Below are 20478 nucleotides of genomic sequence, written 5' to 3'. Positions count from 1 at the left end.
CCTAAACTGGACACAAGGTTTTAGGTTGCTCAATATCGGGAGTTGGGAAATATTCATAGTTTCCTGAAGGTGAGACATAGCCCACTTCAGCAAGGCGACGAGAAAACGACGAATAAAAAAAAAACAGGACTGACACGACAAAACCAGTTTTATTGTTCAACTACATATGATACAAATATGTTTTGTTGATTGAATGAGTGATCGAATGTTACCGCGATGGCTTCAATGCTCCCGTTCAGCGGAAAACTCGGCCGGCGCCGGATTGGTCAAGAAGGTAGTGACCTCGCACGTGAAGCGATGGATTTGAAAAGTGAGAAAACCATCACATAAAATGTGAATATAAGAGCGCAGCAGTACCCAAACACCATTATGACATGCAAGGATGTAAAACAAACATGATCAAAACATCATTATGACATGTAGATTGTAAAGCAAATTAGCTGCACTGACATGAAAATTCCCGTGAGATGAAAATCGAACCCGTTTACCTTGGATACAGAGTCAGAGATGCTGCCAATCGGTTACCGAGGTACATTTTTAAACTTGGTTAAAGGTGGTCTCGTGTGTCTTGTGCGACAGCGAGCGTGTCTGCAAAGGGATATTCAAAGAGGACCCCAGACAACTGAAAGCAGCTATCAACGCTATCGCGTCAGAACACTAAGGCGGAGTTTACGTTTCCCCAATTTTTTCTTCCGGCAATCTTTGGAAGCAGAAAGCGAGGCTGGTTGTAAACTTTTGAAGCACTGAATTGAAGAACACTAGGGGCATTCGTCTGTGAGGCTAATAATTGCGGCAGTGCAAAATACGAAGAACAAGGCCACCAGGAGAACGCATAGCCCATGTGAAAATAGCTTTTATAATGACCGCAAAAAAGTGGTAGAGTTTTAACGTGGTTTAAACGAGCAGACGTGCGAAAGCATGTGCTTAGCTTGGCTGGCTCACGGTTTTGCTTTGCTGGGTCATGCGCGCGCCTGGTGAGAATACTAGTCTGTTCGCGCCGTCACGGATTCCAAGCCCAGTCGCGGCAATATTTATTGTAGAGATAGCTACATTACGGCAGCACTTCGAGCCTTCAACGTGGCAGCGCCGTGGCGGTGGCGGCGCCGCCACGCTGTCACGTGGTTGGTCACGTGACCAGCTACGTGGTACGGAGCAGCTGCTGCTGCCGGTGGCGTGGCGCACCGGCGAAACTGAGCTGCCACAGCTGTGCGCATGCGCCGTGTCAAGTGGGACGAAGATGAAGGAGAACGACCCGCGAAACGGAGCGGCGAGAGACTGTTTTTGCAATTCCACTCAGCAAGTTACACTCGGCCAGCTATAGCTATCGCGTCACTCCAGGTTTAACCGGAGCTAAACCACCGCCATTTTTTTTATTTTTGCACCCTCAAGTTCATGCAAGCCTCAGGCTTCTTTGTTCGGTTTGAGCCCGTGAAATAGTGGTTTCGCAATAAAAGGCAGTAATTTACCTATGTGGCTTGTATTGTGGATAATTGCAAGCCACGTTCCCTGTAATTAGACGCTGTGTATAAAGCGGCAGATAAAGCCGTGCAAGTGTGGCAAGTGTGTTGAGTTGTATTTGTCTAAGATTGTGAGCCTCCCGAACAGAAAGACTACGATGAGGGTCGGGGTAAAGTTTACGGTCGAGTTGGAGAGCGTTGTAATACTCTTCGATTCTGGCGCGAAGGGACTGTCACGACCCGCCATCCGAGGGCGTCAGCCAGGGGCCAATGGTGCCCGGATAAAAGTTTCACGGTCGCTCTGGTTAGCCAGCTGATTGCTGTCAATCCCAGAGTGCCCAGGGATCCATCGAAGGAAGGCGGGGCAAGGATGCAGCGGCGCAAGTGTGTCCTCGAGTGCCATGGACAGATGTTGTGGGAGTGTTTTTGATTGAATGGCACGAATAGCTGCCAGGGAGTCAGTGTAGATGGCAGAGTCAAGAACAGGTGGGAGCGAACAAAAATGCTTAGTGACGTCAATGATGGAGAGACCTCGAGCGAGAGAATGTCAGGGTGGGGTGAGAACGGGCCGCTAGTGTGAGTGACAGGGGTGGGAAAAAGAGGATGAAAGAGGACTTGGTTACCGGAGACGTGCGGAGCCACGTAAGAGGCATCCGTGTACGCCCTATCACAAGTGTTGAAGCGTGGACTATAATGAGAGGAAGCAGCATGTCGACAGCCAGCACGCAGAACTGGACTGGTGACTTATTGGAGAGAAGAGGACGTATACCGAGGTTAGAAGCCTCCGGAGGGGCCGTCTCGATGGGGGGAATAGTAGCCTGGCTGAGGAGCCAGCGCCCATGAGCTGTAATAAAGTGGCAAACCACTTGTCGATCGCGGTGAAGAGAAGTGAGAGTGCGAAGAGGATCGAAGAGACCAATGGCATAAGATTTATCAGTGGAGAGAGTGTATGAGCGAGAAGAGCCGTTGCCTAAACATGCAGATACTAGAAAGAAGAGGCGAAAGATGAAGTCTCCGGAGGGACATGCAGTGCAGCAAACTGTAAATAACAGGTGAAGCCGGTCCTTCGAGAGATTCCGAAGCCGAACGTCGGGCACAGCGATTTAAATAGCAACGCAGAAGATGAGAGTGACACCGTAAGTCAACCTATCTAGTGGACACAGCGGGGCCGTAAGCCTAAACAAAGCGGAGAAGACACCACAACCTTGCTATACGTGATGCGGAAGCAGAACAAGATCGAGAAACTTGGCTGCGTGGGCTTGCAGATGGCAGACTGGAAAGCAGAGGAGCGAGAGCAACAACATTATGGTATGGTGAAGCTAAAGAAATATCTAAACAAAGGTAAACAAAATTAAACAAAGGGAAATATGCTAGCACACCAGAGCCGCATTAAGCTTAACCAGGTAAATCACAAATAATTTTTTTTCTTTATTTGACTGTGACGTGGTGTTTCGGCTTTAATTATTTTGGCAAGTGTGTTCCAGCGCTTCTATCGGCCGCCCGCTCAGCGTGCGCGTGCATTGGAGGCGGATACATCGCGAAATCTGGCTGAGGTAGCTAAGGATTCCATCACATGCTGTTGATGATGATGATGTATCAGGCTTAATGGTTCATACCCATGGCGGGGGATTGGCCAGAGTGCTTTGCGGATACAAACGCACTCATGCTCAAGGACTAGAGTATAGGGATAATTTTGTGTCTTAGACTATAATTTGTACCAAAAAATGAAAAAATAAAATGAGAACGAGAAACAAAACCAGCGAAATCTCGCTTTAGCAGAAGAATCTACCTGATGTAATTATCTAGTCGTGAATATAATCACACATTGGATTCAGGGCATATCAAGAGGCGCTTGCCCTCAAGGAGAGGAGATTCGGAATAGATAGCTGAAGCCCTAGTCGAGCGAGGGGGATCTCCAAGTAAATTTCACGGAGAGAAGCGAACCTCCGGCAGAAGAAGTGATCTATGGACTCAATCTTGTATCAGCAATGTACCCTGGGATATCCCCCGGCGTTGATATGTGCCTTTAAGCCTGAGGACATCATCATCATCTTCATCAAGACTCACAAAGGAAGGTCAAAGCGCAACCATTCGGGCCCCCGTCTTCGTCTTTCTCCGTCGGCGAGGGCACAATGTGTATGCGCGTGTGGACGCATTGGCTTAGAGCTCTGCAGCGCTAGATGGGGTAACCGTGTGGAGAAAATGTAAACTTTGGACAATTTTCCCCCGTGTTACTGCCTAAATTTCAGTTAAACAATGGTAAACTCAGTCCGTGCTACACTGAAGCCGCTGTCAAGAAGCCATTGGAGCTGCGTAATCTTTAAAAGTCGTGTTTTTGTAACCCAAGAGGGCGCGGAATTTTCTTCGTTTCCATAGGCGCCGATTGTTTAAACACTTCATTGGTTCTGCAACAAATCTAAGGCGAAATGTCGAGTCGCCGCTGCTTTACGTTTACGGTAAATTTCCTAGCATCTAAATCCTCTGGAAAAGCCTAGTTCCTTATCTGTAAAATTAGTTACGCCGTAAATAACGACTTGTACCACTGAAGCTCTACAGGCCGGAAGGCTTAGCGGTGCTAGCCAGCAGCTGTCCCAAATCCTTGATAACAATTCGTACTGGCCGTAACATGACAGCGAAGGACTAAGCCACTGGCACTCTGCGGCTTACATTCAAACTACGCGTATTTCGAGATCACAAATGTGGCTGGTTGGACTTTTTTTCGAAAAATGAAAAAAAAAGAATGCCAGGTTTTAGGAAGTAGCAGGAACCCCATTTTCTTCGAACATATCTCTCTGATCTCAAACATTTGCGTTCATAGAACGATTCCGTTTAGACTTGGGTCCGCAAAGCGCGTTGCTCCGGTAGCCGTAACCGGCATCAGAATCGCGGTGGCATTTACAAACACTCGCTTCAAAATAGCCTGAATGCGTCGAACGCGCCAACGCCCCGGCGCTGGCTGGCTACGGGAAAGAGCAAGGGCTTAGCGTTGGGGATTACGGCAAAATGCGGCTTCCCCCGAAAGCGCGCGGTGCGCAGTCGCTATTCGAGAAATTAATTGGCCGCCACGTTGGGATAACGGGCACGCATTATAATTGTGCTCCGGCTTTAATAACCTGCCTGGCGGTCGGCCGACGATAAATCCTGCGGCTTTCAGTCGCGTTGTGCAGAGGAAAGGGGCACTATATGTTTCGGCGTGGTGCGATGTCTCCCCCTCCGTCGTGGCGTGTTTCAATAAGCCGGCCGCCCCATTTTACGGGGACCAAATGAGGAGCAAAGCCTTGCGCGTTCAATTAGAGCCACCGTGAAGGACGGCTTTTTAATGGCGCTATCCGAAAGGACCGCAAAAGTCGCAACCTGTGTGAACAGTACAAGGGTTTGGCAGAGGGGGGTGAAATTCGAAAGGCAGGGGAGAAATAAAACTGCATCTGATTGGACCGGCCGAAAAGCCGCGTATTTGTTGAGGACGAATATATGGTTACAGAACCGAGTTTGAAATATTATTCCAAACTAACGAGATGGACGTACAGGAAATCATTTGAAAGAAGATGGGTTTTCACTCAGCGTGGGTGGCTAGCAAAGGCGCTGCGGCTGAGGAGATTGGAATGGGTTGTAAAGATAGCAGCTTTGAAAATGATATTGCGGCAGGGAAGAAATCGAAGCCGTACTAATAAGGGAGAGTTAGAGAATATCATCCCATGCTACGGATCCAAAAGAATACGTCTACCGGTGATAGCTAATTAAAGAAATTATTGCTTTCTGTCATAGTCCAGCAGTACTCAAGGGATTTTTTCCTGGACCTCAAGATTGCTTTAAAATTCAAACACAGTTTCCGGTGACACGGTGAGCAGACTGTTTCTTCCCAGCGGCATAGAGACCACGAACAATACGTTCTAGTAAATTAAATTCATGCGAATAAAGAGAGATAGATACAGAGAGGGGAGAAAGACAGGGATGTTAACCAGAAAGGTTTCCGGTTGGCTACCCTGCACTGGGGAAGGAATGAGGGGATTAAAGAGGGAAGAGAGAAGGAACGGGAAACACAGTCACAATCTGTCAATAAAGACAGTCTCTCGCAAAAAAAACAAAAACAAAAAGTGCTTTGTAAGCCTTGATGGCCGTCGACTGTTGTGGCCACGGACCGAGGATCTTGGCCTCCGTGAAAGGGCGAGGATCAACGCGGTCCAGAGCACAACGCAGCTTACCTCATTCGTTAACAACGACAGGGCACTTACACAGGTGATGACAGATTGTCTCTTCGCAGACACGGTTTACACAAGAAGGGCTGTCGGCCATCGCGATCCGGAAAGCATATTGATTTGTGAATGCAACACCGAGCCATAGACGGCGCAGTAATGTTGCTTCGCGACGCGCTATATCACATGGAAGAAGGAGGCGCAGTCCAGGGTCCAATGCCCTGAGGCGACGGTTGCAGAACTCTCCCGTGTCCCACGTTGAAACTGTGACCTACAGCTTCAAAGAACGAAGCCCACACGCTGCGTCAGCTCTCGTTACAGGGATATTGACAGGGATTCCATGATTGTGGGCAGAACGGGCAGCTTCGTCTGTCTGGCGATTTCCATTAATACCGCAGTGTCCTGGCAGCCACTGGAGAATTATGTCATGTCCTTTGAATGTGGCGTTGTGGTACAGCTTGCGGATTTCTGCAACGAGTTGTTCGTGTGACGCGCGGCGTAGCGCAGCTTGCAGGCCTTGAAGGGCTGCTTTAGAGTCGGTGAAAACTGTCCAGTCATGTGCAGATTGCTGACTGATGAACGGAACTGCAACCCGTCGGGCAGCTAGTTACCCACCAGTTGAAGAGGTGAGATAGGTAGTCCTCACCTTCATTAAAATAGACCTGGCCGGTATTTCCACAGACCCAGAAGAACTTGTTGAAATCACTGAACCATCTGTGTAGACATGTTTGCGGTGTTTATGATTAAAATGCAGATAATCCGATGTCATTTGTTTGAGGGCAGGCAATTATAAACCAGATTTCTTAGAAATTCCCAGAATAGAGAGGTGTAATCGAAGTTCATGGAGACTCCATATTGGTGAGTATGGTCTTGAATCAGGGGTGAACTCTGAAGGAAGATAGGCACGATGAGCTTCAATTACTTTTGCAAATGCAGTATGTGGTCTGAGTACTGGAAGAGCTTCAAGATGATTACTCGGAACTCGTGTGAGGTGCCGAATGTGTGTTCTCATGGTTTCAACAGCAATGTGTGCAGTAACAGGATGCTCCCCAGTGACAAGAACAGTGGCTGCTGTTGAGGCACATTTAGGGAGTCGAAGATAGATTCGTAGAGCTGACGTTTGAACCCTTTGAAGTGTCTTGATGTTTGTCTCTCTAATATTGCTTAAAATGGGAAAGCTGCCCCGCATGTATCCCAGGAACATCGAACGGTACAGTTGAAGCATCGAGTGCACAGGTGCGCTCCAGGACTTTCCCCCGAGGAAGGAGAGGGTATGAACAATCGCTGTAAGTCTCTGTCTCATGTCGTAGAGATGGGGACTCCACGAGAGGTTCCTATCGATAATAATGCCAAGGAAGCGGTGGCTTCTCTCATAGGGAATGACGTTATGTTATTAATGACAACTGCTTCTAAAACCTAAAACGAGTGGTGCCATCAAGCAAGGTTTGGATATAACTTTTCTTTCGTGTGTTCATGACGGAACGCTTTGTTCCATACGGACGTGGTTTAAATAAATGTCGCGAGCTTCGGAGGCGTCGAATAGCAGTACAGCGTAACTTCTCCTTTTTTATATAATACTTAATTTTTCGTTTCATAAAAAGACGTTGTATCTTTTGTCGCTGAAGCATTTTTGCAACTTACAGAGATGCTTTCTAAAAAGCGTATTCTTTCTGTTTACCTTGTACTGCGACCATGGGAAGAAATTAGTTTCTTCTATCAAGCAACAATTGCAGAAGTGCTGGGTTATAGCTGAACTCTTCTTTTTTTTATGTGAATGCAGCGTCTGATAGAAAAATGCTTATACTTTTTTAAATATTCACTGTTCCGTTTTATGCTATTCCCCTAGACGCTTAGCAAGGTGACTGGAGATCTGAAGTCGAAGAAAATGCAATGCTCGTTCCTCGCAATTCTCTTAATTCTGTGTCAGCAAATAATGCGGTACAGCGGATTTCAACGAACCTTCCATTCTCCGTGCGTCTGGAAACACTGGCTTCAGAGGAAGGCAAAGTAAGCCGCTTGGACGCAAAGAAACCTTACTGGCACCGCCAGCAATTAAACCCGATCACCGCAAACGTAACCAGGAGGCCCACGGCTGAAGAACAGCTCCACCGGAGAAAGCGCTGAAACTTTAATCGGCCCGCCGGCAGCCTCCCTCAGGCTGGGTGCAGCGCTGAGTAGCTGCTCTATAGTTAAGTGGAGCTGGGGTGGCGGCGGCGGCACAGTCGTTGGTGCCCGCGAGGTATATACGGCTTGCAGCCGTTCGAGTCTCGGGTCTGGCGGCCGCTTCCGGGCATCTCCTGCATTCACGTCTCGACGCTCCTTACGAGTCTCTGCCGACGTCGGGTTTTTGCTACTTGTGTGCTTACTTTTTCACCAGCCTCGGCGAATGTGCTGAGCTTGTCCTCGGTGAGATGTGAAAAGACCAAGATGCAGCAAAAAAAGCCGCCCTGGAGAATCAGCACGCAGATGATCCAAGAAGACGAAGAAAACCAAGTGAAGAACGCCTCGAGCACCTTGCAATGGCGAAGGAAGTTTCGAGTTCTTGTGCTTGAAGCAAAAGTTTAGTCACAGTCTTCTGCGATGAAAATTGTAGCCATTTTTTCATTTTATTCCCCTCTGCACTGGTTATCTGCATAACGGCAAGAATAGGAGCGAGTACAGAGTTCGCTGTAGTAATCGAACCTATGGCGAGGCTTATCACGAGATCACGCAGTGAAAAATAAAGATGCTCTCTTTAAGTTTGGACCTGATTTATAATTTTGAGAGTGCCGAAATTCTTCAGCAAGAAAGCTACTGGTCAGAAATGGAATGCACGGGACCGTGTTTAAAATAAGTTAGACAATAAAATGGGTATACGGTTTCAGCACTGTGCTGTTGTTGTCGGTGCTGCACTTCGACGAAATTCTGCAAGAGGTTCCCTGAGGCCGCTTGCTCTCAAAGTAAATGTAGCGTGGAGTCTCTTGCACAGCTTGTACGATACCGAGCCATCTCACTGATCAAGGCGGCAATGACCAGAACCAGGCAGAGCAGCAAGGTATACCTCGCTGGAGGTCCAGAAACTTGTTGGGAGATCGATCTTTTTCCGTATGCGTGCAGTGCGAGGCTGGCGCCGTTGCTCGAAGGACAGAAAAAGCAAAGCGGTGCACTTCCACTCCGGTTGCAGACATGCCTCCTTTGCTCGTCTCCGGCTCCACCTGGAGGGCGTTCGTTTAGGGCCGAGCTAGCTCGTTAGCCCGGCAGCCACGCATGGCAAAGAAAGCGCTTAGGCAGTCGATGGGACCTGCGTCAGAACGGACCCAAGAAAGGAAAGAGAAGGGCGGGCCACGGACGGACGATTCTGAAGACAGCGTTGGGAAAGGAGGGCGGGGGAGGGGATTGCTGTCGCGTTGTAATTAGAAGGGCGACGCCGCCAACCGTCGACGGGCGAACTGCATGGCCCATTGGACGCCTCTGCGCGCTCCGGGCAACGCGCAGCTCTCCGTCGGCCCACTGCTTCACGACGCAGCAAGCTACTGGCTGGCTAGAAACAAGAATCTCGGCGGAGCCGTAGTCGAGTACGGAGAGAGGCTGAGACTCCCGTTGGCAGAAAGTCAGTATAACAGGAGCAAAACAAAATGCGTGTAAACGTATGTACTGTGCACAGAAGACCAAGACCTTTCACTGGACTATGTCACATGCGCAGGTATCTGATCATAAACTGACAATGCTAGTATGTGGGTTTAAGCAGATGGGGCAGTGCACGATACTGCAACAGGAAAGAAGCTAAAGCACAGGACTATAGGCACCAACATGTTAGCTTAGTAAGGTAAATGACAGGCCGGAATGCGCCAGCTATGAATGTCGCTTTGCGGTGCATTAACGGAATAATACAGACGTTTAACAAACGATGCGTTACGAAATATTGAAGATTCATAAAGTGCACAAATATCCTCGCGAACACATAAAGAATGGGATGGCTCTCTTATAATGAATTAAACCCATTCATCACTTTCCACTGCACCGTCTTTAGTATCGAGCATGTTTCCTTTACCGACAAGGGCCCCGATGGTCAACCGTTTTATGTATGTGTTGCGCTAACTATACTGCGGTATTGACCATCTGATGAGTAACTCGTGCTGTGCGTGTTCTTATTGTGTTACGCACTTTTTTCCTTCAACATATTTATTAAGCTTGAATACTTCATACGGCCGCCTGAGCCCTCTTGTTATGCACATGGCAAGGCTCTGTGGAACAAAAGAAAACATTTTTAAGAGAGGGCATATTTTTCTTCCCCTTAACGTTTAATAAAAACATTGTGTGTAAAAATGAGGTCGAGATTTTAAGGGGTCCTAGCGCGAAGCGAAATTCACAAAGAAAAAAATCTGACCCGAACACACACACACACCTTTATAATAGATTCGCTTCGATAGAAGTATAATCGACTACGTTCGAGTTAATCCATCGACAATTCGGTCCGGTCTGTGATTAATAACGCAATTATTCTCCTTCGGCTACGCACAGAGGAGATAGAAGGCAACATTAATCACAAATCGGGGTCACACGTATTAAAAGTAAAAATTCAGGTTTTGCACCTTTCTTCTCAACTGCTTCCAAGCGAACCGTATAAAAGTTAAGCATGAAGAAGACTGAACAGAATTATTCATTAGGCCTCACAAAGGTGACTAAAGTCCAACCAATGAATGGGTTTAACTTTTTTTTTTGCTTTAAAGCGGAATAATCTTTCTTCCTCCATATGGCAATGGTGTGTAAGCCTACGTACCATCTTCAAACAGTTCACAACCGAAGCACGAGCGGCCACTTAATTTCTCGTCTCCGAATACATTAGCGGAGTTGGATGCACGAAACTTTTCCCAAATTTGATTATCGGGCACGCGAGAGTGAAATTGATGATGTCCCCTAAACCGCGCTCTTCAATTATTCCCAGGTCCGGCCTGGGAGAGCAGGAGTTTTGCAATGCACGTCGACATTCCCGTTCACAACCGCGAACGGTTTTGCGAGGCTTCAGACTGGTAAAAGGGATGCTTGTTCCAACCGGAGAAGTTATTCATCTCAGTCAACGTCAGGTCAGCGTTGTATTGCCAAACGCAATCAATGGCCTCGGTGAATGCACCTGGCTACTAATGAAACGGCCGGTAGTTTCGCGAAGAAGCGCGCAAATGTAGATCACTTTGGCGATAGATATTTCTCCAGCTTCCTCGCTACCAAGTTGCGGCATTTGTAACTGGACGACCTTGAGGGGACGGTTGAGCGCATGTTAGCTTCATAGGGGTTAATTCTTACTGCTTATGTTTGGTCACAAGCCTGATAAACAATAAAGTTTACATTTTACTTAAGAATCAATAAAAAATAAGTATATTGACAAAGGACAAATGTGCCGGCAATAATTTCCAGAAGTGAGCTGCAGTAGGACAACAACTAACACGTGTGATCGTGGCTCATATGGTTCTCACTTTCTTGTTCATTGCGGCACTGTCACCGTGCCCATCGTCAGTGAAGCTTGCTCATCCAGCCTGTTTATCCGTACTTAGCCTACTCCTTTTAGTGGGGTTTAAAATTGGTCTTTTTCGTTGCTCTAACTCCTACTAACAAACGCTTATGCTAACATAATCAATGGTTGGACGAAAGTTCGTCTTGTCAGGCATTGTATTAAAGAAAAAGGAATGCGGTCACTGACCATGTCATGAAATTCAAAGACGTTTCGGAACCTCGTACGGGTTCCTTGATCACTGAGCGGTACAAGAAATTGTCGCGACTTATATACGTAACACGTGGCGCAAGGAGCGTGCGTAGATGGGTGGCATGGTTCCTTGCACCCGGTTCATGGTAGCTGGTGTCGATTGTATGATTAGAGATTCCATCAGACGCTTATGCTAACGTGTTGTTTATGTTGCGCCATTAACGGAGTGTTCGGCGTTACGTTATTCAGCCTGAGGTGAAATAGCGAAAAGAAAAATGCTAATAATGGTGTCGGTTACTTCGCCTGCACAAAATAAAGCGTTCACGCTAGCACACTGATGTGGTCGTCCTTGTGAAAGAGAAAAGCCAAACAGTGGAATGCCAACTACAGCATTTGCTTACATGAAACTATACGCAGCCCATACGAGAACACCCGCGAAGCTGTTCATTTCTGAGAATGAATGACTCTTTATTTAAAAAATCACACAATAAAAAGGCGAAATGGCGTGCAAGCTTCGACCTAGATGAGTAAGGAACAAAAGGTGGGAACTTTTAACTGCCCGGCACCACGCCACAGAGCGAATTTTGGAGGCCAAGAGTGAACGCCTAGCGATGGTTCAATGCAAATCACGCGAGGGCTCAATCAGAGCAGCCGCCTCGGGATGTCTGCGCGGCGCACAGACAGCCACAAGTGCATATTTAGAAACCTGGGAACTGTGCACGATCTCTTGAATTCGCTGTCATCGCACCTGTCTTGCGTTTTCAAACAAACGACTCAGAACTTGTGCTGTAGCGAGGCTAGGTGTTTTCTTTACATCATTCGTTTCTCGGTAAACTTAATTCTTAAGCACATATGTTCATTTCTCTCGACAGGACTAACGACTACGAGCACGTTACCTTGAAGCCGTGATCACACGCTTGGTCACGGTGAGATCACGCAACATAAATGACTTTTCCGTGAAAGTTAATTGGTGACGGAGGCCCTGCGGGAGTCTTTGCAGTGCTTGCCATTGATAAGAGTATTCGCTGTGCCTGTGTTGCATATTAATTCAATCTGAACACGATGCAGAGATTGCCCTGCGTCACGAATTTTTTAATTGGCATCGGGACTATGTTAGAGACTGTGAAGGATTTACCGTATGTTGTTGTTTGCCAAAACATGAGTACGAAGTATGAAGAGTTTTTATCATAAAGACAGAATTCTAGGAATGCTTTGAATACCTACAAGAATAACTAGCATCGCATGCAATTCACTTACCCGATTAAAAAGAAAATAAACGAAGCGGGAACGGGAAACAGGGTAAGAGCGGTGATATTCTGCTTGGCGCTGATAGGTGACAACACAAGCAATATTGATTTCGTCACACAGGGTGCCACGCAATCCATTTAATTCCTGACCATTAGTCCACCGTTGTTCATACAACGTTGTGATGTCAACACACTCACGCTTCTTTCTCTGATTCTCCGCGTCTATACAACAAGTGACAGCGTCCTGAACAGTGGTCACATGATCATACACCTGAAAGGGCTGAAATGGCCTATAGGCTTTGCAGAGTTTTCAAGCGGTAACGCCAAAAAACGATTCCATACATGTGCACCAGGAAGTGGTTTTGTGATTTTGTGGAACTGCTGTATTTTTTTTTTTTTGAGGAGGAAGGAATAGAAACTTTCGTGCCCAGGTGTACGTGTATAGAGTAGAAAACCGAACGATCAGGTCAGCTGATTTTAGCGCGCGCCTTGGTGATATCGGGACTTTCAACGTCATTGCCGTTGGGTGCTACAGTTTGGGCGAACTACATTCTGCGTGCGGTGTGTTGTCACCTAGAAGATAGTTTGGAACGAACTCCTGTGGCCGTCAGAAATTATGGCACGGGCAAACTAGATTTACTGTTTCTCCAAGGTGGAAATTTGGAGCAGGGCTGCCGCCTTACGAAAGAATTGGCGGTGGTTTTGCTTTGGTTCAACCTGGAGTGAGGCGATAGCTACAGCTGGCCGAGTGGAACTTGGTCACGTGAGCAACGACGTGACGAACCACGTGATCAGCCACGGCGCCGCGCCGCCGGCAGCTGCTCCGCATCACGTGACCAACCACGTGACAGCGTGGTGACGCATCCACAGGGTGGCAGCGCCGCCACGCTGAAGGCTCGAAACGCTACCGTAATGTAGCTATCGCTACAAAAAGAAATTAGCTATTTAGGAGGCCAGATTGGAGATGCATGTAGTACAGGAAATTTTTTTTTGAAAAAGAACTGGAGGTAAATTTGCCCGTGAAGAGGGAGCAACCGTGACGTCAATTGGTCACTTGGATAACCCGAAAAACACGTCGTTAGAAATACGGCAACGGCTTTACTTGTTGGTGGTACAGTCCGCCCGTTCAGTCGTACAGTCATCGAAAAAAGTTTGCCAGATGCAAATTGACGAAAAAAAAATCACTTCCGCGTTGCCTCGGCAGCCAGTGAGATAGAGTTCTGTCCAGAGGACGCAACACGCATGTCTCTTCATTCATCTATACTTTTCGTTCACCTGCTTTGCCTCAACGTTCAGAAATAAATAAATACATAAATAATAAAATAAATAAATAAATAAATAAATCTGTTTGAAGTGCCTTCTGAGAAGAATACAAATTTCTGTTCTAACAATGCGCGTACTTTTTGGTTTGAAAGCTGAATAAACAAACAGGAATTCATAAATGCCACTCACTTGAATTGCAGGATTGAAGTTCTGCCTTTTAATAGCACAACTGAAAGACATCATGAAAAAGCCATCTTGATAAATGCCTGCCATCATATCTTATGGAGCGTACATTAATATTTTGGGCAGCACAAAAAGGCGTGAAATGTGGGCAAGAAACAAAAGTTGCAGTCGATGCTAGGCTGCTTGCCCCGCATCTTGTAGCTTTTGGAAATCGTCTTTCTTTAGTCTTGGCCGCACCTGAGAGCGAGTGCCTATAGAAGAGTACATTCAAGAAACGTACTCTTTCGTCGTACTGAGTTCGGTACGGCTGCACCACACAGAGAAACAGCGAAAAAAGTTCATTTTCATATTTTAGAATCAAGAAAAACTCGGGGAAGCCCTCCTCGTACCTCTGCGTGGGCACCATGTGCTTCGTACCAGTTTTCTGAAGAGCTTTCAACAATACATTTCAAAATGGCCTGCGATGACCGAGTTCTGCTCATGCCGATTTATACAGTACGTGGCATGAATGCGAGTAGTTTCCCTTTCGTTTGCTCTTTTTTTACTTTTTGTCTTCTCCGGTATTCTTCGGGCCATATCTGCTCACACATTCAGGAGATGCTCGCCCGGCATGGCCTCACAGGGCTTCGGGCTACATCTTTTGCCGACGTGTTCGGCTGCCAAATGCTCAGCTGGTGCAAGGTTTCTCGCTTTCTGGGTTGGGCCATAGGCGCAACAGCCGACCGTTCCGGAGCGCTTTTCTAGAGCTTACCTGCGAGTCACATTTTTCATCTAGGGAGTCCGTCCACAGCACTTGAAAAGCTGTCAGGAAATGGACGGTGGAAACTCCGAGAGAGAAAACATTCGCACTCCAGAGATAAATTTTCTGCCTGTATCAAAGACGCTCCATGAAACAGCAGACTCGATTCTTAAAGGCTGCTAAGGTACTTCCTGGAAGAGTTTTGACTCCCAGAACCTTGCTGCTGGCACATATCGTGCCTTAGACGCCGTGAAAATTGAATTAAGTTCATGGTCGACCGTAGAAATTGGAACGCTTGCGGTCGCGAAATTGTATAGCTTTTGTGCCGACAGCGAAGTGGCGATGACTTATAGTTGGTATGTTGACGAATTGGGCAAGATCTGCGTGTACATGAACGAGAGACATGCCAGAAAAGACCTCTGTACACCAGAAACAGCTTGTTGCCACAAAATTCGAAATTACTCTTATGCACTGCAGTAGTCAAGTTCGTGGATTTTCCTTCCACTGACATCTCCTTTTCCTGCAACACAAAGGCTGTGAGTTTTAAGCGATTAAATATTCAGGTTCGTATGTGTGAAACCTCCACCTGCCAACAGCGGCAGGTGGCAGGTGGTGTACGGGAGGAACTCTGGGCCTCACAAGCCTCGTCGGTAACTTCCGGAAAAAAAAATCAACTGCCTGGAATTCTATCGCATTGTCAACACCTAACTGAATTAGGCGTCCCTGCGTGTTAACGCGATAGCGTTAAGGAGCTCTTGTCGCAGAAAATCCGGTGTTGGCGTCCGCGTCGTAGGCGTCGTTGACCGCGAGCAAAAAAAAGTCACGAAAAGCCCAGGGAAGCAACCTAGGAGGCGGATGGACCACCTGGGTCACGTGACATCGCGGCGTCATCACAACCTGCCCTTCTGATTGTGAGCAAACTGACCACCGTGGCAGGTGGCAGTTAAATTATTGACTATTTAACTATTATTGACTAATTACCTGGGCCACTTATGTCACGTGACCTTGGAATGTCACCACAACGTGCGCACCGAATTGTGCGCAATCTGCCCACCATGGCAGGTGGTAGTTCACTTAATGGTTAGTCGCGAAAGGTTGTTCGGGAAGAGATCTTTTTCTCGCAAGCCCCACCGGTGGCAGCATCTGTCATTGCAGGGCAGTAGCACATCGCTTAACCGCTGCATCAGTGCGCCAGGCTGGTGTGAGGACTTACAAGGATCTATGAACGTAGATTAGAGAATGAGTAATGAGAGATTGAAAACAGAAATGCTGGCGCACTTAATTCGCATCTGGCCTAGTGATTCTAAATCGTCCGTAATTTTTTAATTTTGCGGTTTCTGCCTACCCCAAGGCGTGAAAAGCATTATCATATAAACTTACTCCTGTGCGAGTCATTGTTTGAAGACTTCGGAAATGTGGGCAGGACTGAAACCATCTTGCAGTTTTCTCATGCGGACCTAGATGTGAACCTAGCGCTTTCATCCAGCTGCCGGAGCTGGGCATACACGAAGGACTTGCTAGAGCGCAGTGACCCAATGGGCACTGAATCCGCCTCGGACATCCTGTAGACGTTTAGGACATCCGTGGGACATCCAAGGGAGTTTAAACGCCCATTGGGGAGATTCTAAATACTGAGGTACACAGCACGTTACACGTATTTTTTCTCAAGACTCTTGAAATTAATACTTCGCCATTAGAATTTCGCGTGATTTGAGCAACCAGTCCCTACCACAGGCCGTGTAGGATATCCTAACCGTGACTGAGGGCACTATGAGTGTTGAGTATGTCTTTCCTCGCAGGTAGCATTTTTGCAATGAAGTGGTTTGTTTGAAATATGCTTCATTGAAATCAGAGTATGAAGCGTCCTCTTTCTTCTTGTCACTTTTCGCTGGCGTACAAAGAAGCGACGATGCACTTTCGACACAAGTGCACTGATCTCTCTATGGCGCGTCGAGTTATGGGTGCGACTGTTGGGAACACTTTGCGACTGCTGAGAACACATCGCGTACGTTTCCTCTTCTTCGTCGGACACGAGGCGCGTACCACACAGATTCTGGTCCACACTGAGAAACGCCCGGAATTATGGCGGTGTAGTGCTCGGGCTGTAATGTGGGTGAGGCAAAACATACGCTCTCATTTTTTTATGCGAAAAGAGGCAAGGAGTATTGCAGTGGTGGCTGACATGAACGTGCAAACTTCCTGGGTTCGAACACGTTTCATTATTTTATGCTATTGTAACTTCACTTAATTCCATCAGTAATTATAGAAACATTCGCTGGATGGCTACGACTGTGTAATGCGAATGTTTTCCAGCATTAGCTGTAGCTGGAGAAGTAAAGAATTATTTCTTCTTCCTCTTCTTCGCGTTGCCATGGCGTCCCGCAGTGATGGCATCCGTGACGTCACGAGGTGCTGATCAGTCAGTGGCGGCTCGCAGCGCGGACGCCAGCGCCGACAACTGCTCTAGAGAGCTAGTAAGTGCTGACACTATAAAATGAAAGCCTTGAAGGCGTTAATCAATAAAAACTCGTCGTATAGTCGTCCACATACTTGTCTAGAGCATTTGAACGGCGCACGTTCTTCGTGATTTATGACAATTACGCCAATAGCCGCTACCTGGAGGGCGTGGTACGGGTTTTAAAGACATAAGGAGTTGATCGTAAATAGATGATAAGATCTTGTTTGAAATCATAGGCCATTTGTAAGTTATCTAAGTGTACTACCCGGTGCGCCGTGCGAGCTCTCTATACAGATATATAGACCACTGTACAATTTTTACGCCTTGCTAACACTAACACTATAGGGGGCATCATCGTTGATGGGCCTGTCTGGAGGGTCTGGTAGAACACACTTCAAACACTTCAGCCGAAGCTTCGGCGAAATTCCCTTACGCGAGAGCGCCTCGTGGTCTGCGATGGCTGTTAATCAGGTTTTAATTACAACAGGCTGCCTCATTCTCCAACACGAGGGATCACCTTTAAAAGTGCGCAATTAAACGACGTTCTTCCCTTGCGTTGTGATCGCAATGCACTGAGTGCAGTGCTCGGATGATCCCGAGGAAAAGAAAAAGAAAATCATAAGCGCCATAGAGCGAGGGACCTCTCGCCGTTCTCGGCTCCTTCGTGTCCGAATTTTCTATTCCAAGTGAGGAGTAATGAAACTTGACCAAGCCAACACGACGCCGAAGCACAGCAGCGCTGAAAGCGGCGCCGGGGGGACGACGACGGGGGGGGGGGGGGGGGGGGGGGTGGAGGAGGAGCCATCGCTAGGGCCGCAGTCGCGCAGAACACCCCACACAGCGGAGGCTTCAGGCTGGCAGCTAATTTCGGGTAATGGAGATTTAATTACACATCGCCCATGAGAGAGCGTGTGAGCGTCCCAACAACTTTTACAGCGTGTCCGGAGCAGACTTTTCCTGCGCCCTCTCCCCCTCCCGCTATAACGTGTTCGCTGAGCCGCGCAAGCCGTGCCCATGGGTTGTGTTTTTAAAACATGACACGAGCACTCAAAGGGAAGGACAACCGCGAAGAGAGGGAAGAGAGGGAAAAAGGAAAAGATGAAACGAAGAGAAGCAAACCCCTCACTCCTGTCTGCCACGGCTGCACTGCAAGCGAGCCTTCGCGGAACGCTGCATTTACCTTCATCCCCATTTTACCCCTGTAGCTGGAACAACACCGCTGCGCGCATTATCCCAGACCCGGATGAAAGAGGAAAGAGCGAACGCTGAGTGCAATAAACTATCAAAGCGAGAGACGCGAAGAAAGGCTTGTCGGGGGCTGTGGTGCGAAATAAGCGCCGACACAATGGCACGTGCCTGATCTAGAAAAAACAATTAAATTCTTCAGTAATGAATCACAATTTTGATTTACTTGGACATTTTCGTGAGTACGAGTAGCAACATCGCTTCGCTTGTTTGTGTAACGGATTAAAGAAGGGCCGCGATTCGTAATGCCGCGAGAAGAGTGAATTTATGGTCACATTTAAGGTTCGATTTTGGAGCGCGGAGTGCCGGATATAAATGAAGCTGAGATTCAGACGTGACGCGATGTTGATGAACCATGAGTAGTTTAAATGGTACCATGCTCTGCTACAACGATCTGCGAAAGGTTTTCTAGGTTTGAAATTTTCACACATTGAGAAAAATACAAGTGCAGTACGTTATGTCTCTGTAAAATGTGTGCTATGCCTGAGGAACTACAATGAAAAAAGACATATATTGAGGTAAACCAAATTTTATTTAGGAGAAGAATATGAAAAGATAAAGAGAGTGAGGTTACGGAGAATATATTGTCCAGTTTTTCAGTTAGCATTCAGATATGGCAGGAGAGAAAGTGACACATAAATACGGGATGATTTATTTGAGTCTGCCTTTTTTTTCCACGTTGTTCTACCTGAGTCCTCACGCACATGAATCAGCGTTCGGTTGAGTGAATCAAAACTGCCCGTCTATGATAAATACGGAGGGAAAAACTGAAATTCTTTGACAAAGCTGTAAAAACCGTGTGTGAATAATTTAAATAAACTAAAAGATTTAGAGTAAGAACAAGTCCATTATTCTCTCTGCACTCTCTCCCTAATGCCAACAACGCTGCCATCTTGTTTTAACATTAGAAGGCCTAGTGGGCCAAAATGTTTCGTCGGTCATAAAATTTGCCGATCGGCTAGGTGACGTCACCAGAGCGGAGCATTCCCATTCGCTGAAGCAAAGAGACGTCACCAGACAGCAGCACTCCCAATGGCTGGACGGAAGTGACGTCCCCAGACCGGAAGTGACCTCACTTCCAGTACAGGCATCTACAGCTGTTAATGCTGTCACATTGCCAACACATAATGAAAATAGGTGCCTCTGTGATTCCTTTAATCGGACTGCACTTTTTGTTTCGTGTACCAAGCATTAGAGGAAAGAAGGGAGGAAGAACTTAGATGAAAATGTGACCAAGTACTGATGCAGTCAAGGCAGAGATTTGGTCGTAATTTTTGTTCAGGCCCCCGAGTGCCGGAGAGAGGAATAAAGTGTGCGGTGGCGGCGGCGTCGATAGTCTTTACGTTGTCTGCACAGCGCCCCCTGCGGACGCCTTTGTGCACGGCGCCAATCTCGCCAAAGCACGGCACACACCGGCTCGGCAACGGTGCCCGCAGCCAGCGGGCAGGCAGTAAAGGCACCTGATATTGAGCAAATGTGAGCAGGCGCTGCCGGCCGCGCGCGACAGACATTGTTTGTCGAGCGAACAGACTGAACAAACAGCGCGCTCCGTCGCTTCCTGGAAAAGATCGCTTGCAGCGGGTTTACGACTGGACGCTGCCCGGCGGCGGATGCCCCAGAATCCTCGGGTCCCAGGCGGTGGAACAACGTCCCTAATGGCTGGCATCGAGAAGACAGAACAAAGGGAGTCTGCGGGACGCCGTTAGGGAAAAACAAGCCGATGGGGATGCAGCTGGTGTGAGCTTTGGCTTGCCCAGAGTCGATGCGATGACAGACGAAGCCAGGAACTCATTATGCCACTCATTTCGACGGACTCGATGTCCGCTGCGCCGTGAAAGATTTGTGCACACCACACGGGTTCACCCGAGAAGAGCTGTGTTTGAGTTACGTTTACCACATTGCTATTGACGGCACAGTATTTGCGTGATCTGCGTCGGCCGTGGGGATAGTTTTCGTTTCCGAAATGTAAGTGGCAGTAGGGATTTTGAGTAGAGGGTCCCGCGAACGAAGAGACTA

The sequence above is a fragment of the Amblyomma americanum genome, chromosome 3 (genome assembly GCF_052857255.1).
Source record: "Amblyomma americanum isolate KBUSLIRL-KWMA chromosome 3, ASM5285725v1, whole genome shotgun sequence".
In the NCBI taxonomy this organism is placed as follows: domain Eukaryota; kingdom Metazoa; phylum Arthropoda; class Arachnida; order Ixodida; family Ixodidae; genus Amblyomma; species Amblyomma americanum.
This window is presented reverse-complemented; position numbering follows the sequence as displayed.